This window comes from Simochromis diagramma, unplaced genomic scaffold (genome assembly GCF_900408965.1).
Source record: "Simochromis diagramma unplaced genomic scaffold, fSimDia1.1 OVJJ01000044.1, whole genome shotgun sequence".
Classification (NCBI taxonomy): domain Eukaryota; kingdom Metazoa; phylum Chordata; class Actinopteri; order Cichliformes; family Cichlidae; genus Simochromis; species Simochromis diagramma.
Window position 1 is genome coordinate 351,313 of NW_024386942.1, and position 9,307 is coordinate 360,619.

The following is a 9,307-nucleotide window of genomic DNA, read 5'->3' on the forward strand; positions in this document are numbered from 1 at the left end:
TAACACCTCTCCTTCATCTGTGGAAATAAAGCTTCTTCTTTTTCTGCAATATTCAGATTTATTATATTTCCAATGCTGTGATTTTACTGTGTTTGCTCAGACACAGCAGACTGAAGGATCAATGTATTTTTGAATAGATCAAAAAGTGCCCAACAGCACCCCCATGTGGTCACTCATGAGCCTGTATTTATTTGAAATTTTGCGACTTGCAGCAGCTTCCTCATCCACACTCATGATGTTAACAGGTCTCTGTTTTATTTTAAAACTGTGTGAAGGGAAAATAAAGTTTAAATTGTATTGTATTGTATTGTATCTTTATTTGTTTCAGACATATAAACAAAAAAAACAATATATACACACTACATATATTTTCATTTACAGATACGAATATATATGTAGATACACACACACATATTTGTTCAGATAAACAAAAAAATATAATGAAATAAAACAAAATCGTCTGACATAATGTAACAAATGTTTGGTCTGAAAAGGAGTAGGAAGAAGTATGAACATACTTATTAATTCCTACCCCTGCTCAACATCTTATTGATCCCACATAATTCACCTAATTCCCATCATCACATACTCCACACAATACACGAGGAGAACCTATATAAACATGGACCGTGATTGATATAATTTGGATATAATTTGATATTTTTATACATACAATGGGTGATCATCTTTATCAGTATCATATTCTTCCAAAATCAGTTTTCGAAGTATTTTCATGAACTTACTAATTCCTGAGCATTGCTGTAGATCTATAGTAAAACTATTCCACAGTTTTACCCCATAAATAGTGACACAAAAGGTTTTAACCTTTGACCGTGCTTTAAGAATCCTTAGATTCAATTTCCCCCTCAATTCATAGTCTCCTTCTCTGTCATAGAACATTCTCTGTATATTTCCTGGTAACATATTGTATCTGGCCTTGTACATAATTTTTGCAGTTCTATATTTTATAAGATCCATAAACTTCAGTATTTTTAATTTCAAAAACATGATGTTATAAACTTTATTGTCTGTTGTGTTTAGGATTATGAAATAGTACAGATCACACGAGTGGACTCAATAAACATTTTCATGAACCCCAGTTAGCCTGTTGCCCTGACATGTGGTAAAAACATACCGATGGAACAAATGTGCTTCACTGATGTTTAACACACGAGGCGGCTGTAACTCGGGAGGTAGAGCAGGTCATTGACAAATCAGAAGGTTCATGGTTCGATCCCCATTGAAGGTCAAATATCCTTGGGCAACATACTGAACATCTACAACTCCAGTGAATCCACCAAAGTGTGAATGTTAGATAGAAAGCACTTATGTAGAACAACTGTCTGTCTCAAAGAGCCTTGTATGAATGAGTGCTCAGAACTAGTTCATTTACAATCAACACAAGATTTCAGAAAGAACAAAAAAAAAAAATCATACAAGAGAACAGCTGAGACCAGTGTGTGGAAATGTGCCCTCAATGGTCAAGAACAGTAGCACAAAGGAAAAACTGTCCTGCTAGAAAACACTACAACACAGAAAACAAACCATGCAGTGTGTGTGTGTGTCCTAATATCCAGTGTTAAGGATAGACCCCCTGAACTCAATCGATGCATCAGTTTTTGGCATGCCAGCTGAAATGTCAGATGTGGACAGCCATGTTTGCAGTTTGAGGACCTCCACTACACTGTAGTTTCCTGAAGCAGGTCAGCTGTGGGGCAGAACAGAACAGGTTTCTCCACTTTCACTTCCTAAAGAACAGAGAGGAAAGTGGCAGAACATGTAACCCTGGTTAACTTAGCTTTCAATAAATAAAAGCCTGTTAGTAGAAAAAGTAATATATTACAGGTGATAAATAGTCAATAAATAGATCATAATGGTAAAAAAAAAAAATCATCAAAAATATCAGCAATGATATAATTCATGGTATAGGATTTCATTTGTGTTTAAAAACATGTTAAAAGGGTAAAAAACTTGCTAATTTATGGTGTTTTTATGTTAATTCAGGTAAAATGGCTAAACTATGTGTTCAGACTCTTATTGTGAAAGGGCACGCTGCAGTGTGATTCCTGTGATAGCCACACCCAATCAGGTTGTTCCTCCTTTTTGATGCTGGAGAGGGAGAAATGCAGACTGTCCTTGCGGAGCTGCTGCCAAAACAAGTGGGAAAAATATTAAAAAAACAAGCCAGAAGTCTACATAAAGCCATTTTTGTACTCTGGAGAATATATTTTTGTTTTTCTGACCTGTCCTTGCCTTGGTGACGTTGTGAACATAACTGAACGGGACTTGGTGAGTTCAGAAATTGTATTTTATTTCATGCAAGAAATGTTTTGTTGTATTATATTGCTCATTTCATGCAAATGGAAAGTCAAGGTCGCAGATTTGTTGTTTTATGTTAAAAACAGTGGATTGGTGCTTAACGACACACAGGCTGTAGTTCAAAGGCCTTTGACGGTGTTTCAGCGTGTCAGCGAGCTTTGGGGCATGATGTCACGGGAGGTGGGCCACGCCCCTTCCGCCATGACAGTAGGCCAGACAAAGGATACAGCTTCAGCTATGGTTCGTACGTGTTGTGTTGTCGGTTTCAACGTTAGATCACACGATTGTGAAGGCGAGAAGCTGGATAATGGGCTCTCTTTTCATCATTTTCCATCCTGGAGGCAACGTGAGGGATCCCATGTATCCGATATTACTAAACAAAGACGTCAGGCTTGGATTGCAGCGGTGAGACGAGCGGATATCGAGTTCTCTGCAATCCCCAGCTTTTTGTTGGTTTGCTCACGGCATTTTCTCTCCGGTGAGTTCTAAATTAATTCATATCACTATTAAAAGGCTTTTAGTGTTATTTTCAATGCGATGAGGTCATAGATAATGAGATAAAACATGCTAATGTGTGATGCTGCAGAACCACGTCATGTCGACTGAGTAGCTTATGATTTGGCATTATTGCAGGTAGGGTTGCCACAAACGATTATTTTGATAGTCGACTAGTCACCGATTATTTTTGCCATTAGTCAACTAATCATATCATCATCCATTGGACGTAAAACGAACAGCTTATTGCACCAGCAGCATCTGCTCTTATATAAATATCATTAGCTTACAGCTTTAAGTGTTTAAGGTCTGTGCTAACTAAAAATAAAGACAAGATGATAGTTTATTAAATTTTAATGAAATTTGCAGATTGTTTCGGTGGAGTTTAATAAACTCCTTGCTATCTAAAATATAACAGGACACGAGTAAATTCTCGAGCATCTCACACTTCTGATAATCAGCTGTCTGCTTGACGTTTATTCAGCTGTGTAAAAACTATAACTTTAATCTCAGCCAAACAGATTTACTCAGGAACAAATAAAATACTAAAAAAAAGCCAAACTATAACATTTTTAAGTTATCTAAGTGACTCATATATCATGTTTAACCTGACTAGCGAAAGACGGCGGTGGGTTTGAAAACGATTTGCCAGGAGTCCGGTGTTCTCACGGCTCTAGTGACCCTTGACCTCCCGGCTAGCTATCGAGCTAGCGGATAACAGACGTCTCCGAAAACGTCGGAGCGCTTTTGAAAACATGTGGTGTCTTGATAAACTGAGCAGATATTTGAGGTTTACACAGCTACATTCTCGCCTGAAAATATGTTAAACGTTTATTTTGTGACCCAGAAAGAATAATAAGAGTAATATTAAAACTAATTAGCTGCCGCCATTGTTGGAAACTGAGCTGGGCTGCGCTATGATTTCTGGGACACAGCTTCTTCTTCTTCGGGGTTTAACGGCAGCTGGCATCCTTGTACATGCAGTGCTGCCATCTTCTGTTTCAGTCCGTTATTACACTCTTAAATCCTGCTACTTATTCCTGCGTCTTTTGTGATCTTACAAAGCTTCAAACGACGCGTCGACTATTAAATCAGTCGTCGACGATTTTGATAGTCGACATAATCGTGACTAATCGACTAATCGTGGCAGCCCTAATTGCAGGCAAACCAGCATATGAAATGGATGTAACAAATCCAGACTGGGCACCAACACTGCACATGGAGCACGACGACATACCTGTATCAGACTCGGACCGGCACGCAAGGCGTATGCAATGGAAGCGAGAAAGAGCACCCATCGGAGGTAAACACCCCCCCCCAAAAAAAAAACCAAAAACATACTGTACACTAATCCGCACATAACTTCCAGATGAATCACACACCTGTCATTGGAATTTTGGTTTCCATTTACCTTATGTGTATGCACTAATTCTATCTTACAGGCTTTCGTTATGCAGCTGCAGAGTTGCAGAGTCTGAAGGTGTGCCCCGTGCAGAAGTGATCGATGAAGATCTGACAGAAGACCAACAACAAAATCACAATATCATGGAGGCTGTGGACGGCAGTTGTGTTGGACAAGTGGAGGTTGAGGTACCAGCTGCAAATGTAGACAGTGGTGATCGGACAAACAGCGTCACGGAAGCTAAAGGGCAGACGAGGGATTGTGTGTGCAGTGAACAGGGCAGAGCAGAAATAAACCAGCTGTTGGAGGAGAACAGACTGCTTCCATCACAGTTGCAAAAGACAGAGCTGAATGAACATTTCTTAAAGGATGATACCGAAAAAGTAAGATATTACACTGGATTACATTGTTATGCTGTCTAAATGTCCCTCTTCAACACCATCAAAGATTTCCTGCCAATATCGAATAAACTGACAGGTTTCCAAATGCTCTTACTCACACTAATGTGTCTGAGACTTGATCTTCCAGTCCATCATCTTTGTCATCTATTCGATGTGTCCCACAAAACACTGTCTTCTGTCGTCACCGATACCATTGATGTTTTGTATGCCCGCTTAGGAGCACTGGCCTGAGAGGCACTGTCTGCAGGCCACAATGCCTCCACAGTTTACTGAAACTTTTGGAAAACGAGTAGCCATCATTGTTGACTGTTTTGAGATTCAAACAGAAAGACCATCTAATTTAAAGGCACGTGCATAAACAGACTCTCATTATAAGGGTATACACACCATGGAGCTATTTCTTTCATTTCCAGGGGATGGAGTGGGCGTGCATCAGATAAACACATCACAGAGAAATGTGGCATTCTTCAAAAGCTGCTATCAGGGGACGTAGGATTGGCTGACAGAGGCTTTGACATCAGAGGAGGAGGAATGTAGGAATGATGTGTGCGGAGGTCAAGTTTCCAGCTTTCACAAAAGGCTACTGTCAACTTGATGCAAGGGACGTTGAACAAACGAGAGCAACTGCCCACCTGAGAATTCATGTTGATCGAGTAATAGGTAGTTTGCGCAACAAGTTCAAAATGCTACACACTAAAATGCCAATCCGATTACTCATATCATGTGAGGGTGAAGAAACAACACTGCTCGATAAGATTGTTAAGGTTTGCGGTGTTTTGGTGAATATGTGCCCCAGTGTGGTTGTCAAACCAGGGCCAAATTAAACTTGCTCTTGTTGAATACTCATAAAGCTGTTGTGTGTTGCATGTGTAGTTCATTGTAAATAATTGTACTTTTTGTTTGTTTGTTTTTATTCTTGATCTGTTCACATGTACTTAGCAAGTACATAAAAATGAAATGCAAACTATTTACATGGCAACACACAGCTGGCATCAATCTTGAACCACAAAATGAAACATTACAGGCTATTTAGAGCAGCACATTGTTTGGAAAAGTATTTCCCAACAAGTTCAGGAAGGCACACTTTAAGAAAGAAGTCTTGTGCTTGCTTTAAATGCGGTTCCCAGAAATCCACATCAGGGAAGATGCGTATCACAGCAAGGTCTCTCTGTCCACACAACGAGGTCACAGTGGTCGTTTGGGTTTCCACTCCACTTCCTTATTTCATACGGGTCCACATTACCGATGCATGCAATTTTTTCAAAGTACCGTCTCTTGGCGTCTGGGCGCAATCGTTTGCGATATAGCCCTTTGTCTTTTGCGCTGATTTTGAGCATGGTTCTGGCAGTCCCGATTCCAACACTCCAACACTGTGCGCTTGTTTTGCTTTCTGGCCTACTGACATGGCGCCACGATCCCACAATGCACTGCGGCGTGACGTCAACTCCAAAGCCCTATTGGCGTCACCTCATTTAGGACTAAATGAGCTGGAAAAAAACAGACTTTTACTGTTTTTTTAAGGGCTACCCGTGTGTTATTTTCAAATGTTTATGCACATTGTTTTTTTTGTTATGGTAGGCCATTAAGGTTTGGATCGGGAAATGTTTGATGTTTGATTTACTAAGCAAGAAACAAGATGGCGAGCCACCAATGGACCCATTGAACTGTACCAAGCAGGAAAAGGGAAAAACGCCCCCTGCTGGATGTTGAGCTCTTTCGCTGAAAAAACTGGTAGGATTAATCCATACACCTCTGCAAAAAAACAGTAGACTCTCATTTCAGGATTAATAGTTAAAGGACACAGAGACAACTTTCTTTTGTTTGTTTGTTTGTTTGTTTAAGGGGTTTTTCAGCCTTTTGCTGAATTGTTTTCAGTTTTTACATTTATTTTGGTCAACCTTACATTTTAATGCTGTAATGGTGTTATTGGAAATGTAAATAATTTTGTTGGGTTAAAACAAAATAAGAAATGGTTGAAATTTAAAGGTGAGCTAGACCAAGACTAAATTAAATCTAAAGAACTAAACTTGATTTCAAATAAAACAGTGTTAATTCAAATAGATTAAAGGATAAACTTGAACTTAGAACTTGAAATAAATAAAACAATAACCTAGGTTGAAAATAACATCCTTTTAAAGCCAAATAAAAGGTTTTGAGATAAATAGGATAAATTAACAGAAATTACTGAACTAAAAAGTCGTGTTGAATGTGTTATGTAGTGTGTGTCAACTGTCTGTTCTCTGTCTTTACAAAATAATAAGCCGGCAATTTAAACTTATTTTCTGGTCTGTGGTCTTTATTACACGCTACACTCCGTACTACTCTAGTATTCGAACCTAACTGGTCCAAGTGTACTGTAACGACTCCAGAAGTGTTACAAACACATTTGTCTGTTTGGCTACGTTTAGATCATCCATGCCTTCTGTTTACGATCACACAAATAAACATGAATGGTGTCATAAGCAAGAACAACACACAGCAAGACACAGGCTGTATCCCAATTCAGTGTCTGCAGCCTTATAGGCCACATTTTAAGGCCGATTACATCACCGCGACGCGACGAAGGCTGTCCCAATTCGAAGGCTGCTCGAAATGCGGCCCTCAAATGCGTCCTTCATTTCCCTGAATTTTAAGGACGTGGCGGTGTAGACTTCATGGCCCAACATATCCCAGAATGCATAGCGCGGCGGTGGGTGTGGATAATTTTGCCAAAAAAAACGGCGGATGAGGGGCGCCCGAAGAGTAAACTTTAAGTAAGTGCTGAATATTATGTCACTTATTTATGTGCAAATGTTTAATAACGAAGAACATTAAAACATTACTGTTGGCCACATGTCGGCAAAGTTATGTGACATTAGTGACGTTTGTCGTTCAATAGCTGAGCTTAATCTTACAGAGAATGATCAAAGCTCATGTAGAAACAAACAAACAAATGAACAAGATATGTTCTCCTTCATTTCTGTCAAACAAAGCTGTATGAAGCGTTTCCAGCTGTTAGTATCATGGTTGCTAGGCAACCTGGGCAGCGCAACGGAGGCTAGACCGTCCCATTTCACAAGCCTCGCACTTCCGGCCTTAGCGGTCTTTAAGTACGTGGCCCTTGAGGATCGTTGAGGCTGTAGACCCTGAATTGGGATACAGCCACAGACTCATATATATACCTCCTCTGCTCTGTATTGTAATGATTGATTCCTGAGAGCACCGTAGACATAAGCTATACAAACAAGGGCCACAACTCAGAATAAAGTTATCATAAAGCACTCCATGAACACAGATCCTGTTGTGAACAAACAAACAGAAAGTTAATATCATCCAACATATTTTAACGTACTACCCACGAACTGATCTCCACTCTACCTTTACCTTTTACCTGAATCTAAGATGAGGTTAGCTTACTGTATGTGCTTGATTTGATTACCTAAAGGCTTACTCAGCTGGTCCTGGGGCCTCGTCTCGGTGGGACATGCCCAGAAAGACCTCACCCAGAAAGCGCTTAGGAGGCATCCTTGGCAGATGCCCTAACCACTTGAACTGGTGCATTTCAAAGTGGAGGAGCAGCAGCTCTGCTCTGAGCCCCTCCGGAATAGCAAAGATCCTCAATCGATCTCTAATGGAGAAGCCAGCCACCCTTTGGAGAAAGCTCATTTCCGCTACTTGTATCCACAATTTTGTGGATATCTTTTTTATTACAAAGGACCAGCAGAGTGTCCACATCACTGCAGCCGCAGCACCAGTCCGTCTGTCGATCTCCATCTATCCTCTATCCAAGCACCAAGTGCGATAGGAGAAGGATCGTTGAGTGCGAGAGGAACTGACCTGAAAGATAGGATCATGGGCAAGATTGAAACCTGCCCCCCCCCCCCCCCCCCCCCCCCCCCCGTAGCCGGTTACCAAGGTTACGTGAAGGACCCTCATAAGGTCTGCTAGATGATGTTAATGCAGCACTACGGACGATACCTACAGCCACGATTACCAACACTAACAAGCTGATCTAAAATACGGCAGCAGTGATCAATGAGATGCTTGGCTACAAGTTGAACTGCCACAAGGGGCAGTACCCTCCATGGAGTAGGAGGCTAGAGGCTAAGATCAAGGTAGCACGGAGGGAGGTTAGCCAACTATCGGAGTTGCAGAAAGGCGCAATGAGGAAGGTGCCTAAGAAGTACAGGAAGCTGTCCATACCTGAGGCCTTGGAAACTGCCAAGCAACGAGTCACAGCCTTGGCCAGCCGCTTGAGGAGGTACACCAGAGAGATAGAAGGCAAGAGAATAAACCAGCTGTTCTCCACAGAACCAGCAAAGGTGTACTCTCAGTGGCATGGGAACAATATGAGAACAGCACCACCAAGGCTGGAGGCAGAACAATACTGGAAGAGCATATGGGAGAAGGACGCAACCCATAACGGCAATGCTCAGTGGCTAGTGGATCTGAGGGCAGACCACAGCGACCTCTCCGAACAGGGTCCAGTAACCATCACAGTGGCAGATATCCAAAAAAGGGTCTCCAGTATGAAGAGTTGGACAGCACCAGGCCCTGACATGGTTCACGCCTACTGGCTGAAGAAGCTGACTGCACTCCACGAGCGCGTGGCAGCACAAATGAACCAGCTGCTAGTTGACAAGAGACACCCGGAATGGCTAACCGAAGGCCGGACAGTCCTGATCTTCAAGGACCCCCAGAAGGGACCGGT

At 41.4% G+C, this 9,307-nt stretch overlaps 1 long non-coding RNA gene across 1 annotated transcript; it reads left to right on the plus strand.

The window, feature by feature from the left end:
• Positions 1–2,839: 2,839 nt before the first annotated feature.
• LOC120737286 lies at positions 2,840–4,182 on the plus strand. Its single transcript, XR_005696714.1, has 2 exons — positions 2,840–2,952; positions 3,977–4,182. It is a non-coding gene; the product is annotated as an uncharacterized LOC120737286 (long non-coding RNA).
• The last annotated feature ends 5,125 nt before the right edge of the window (positions 4,183–9,307 follow it).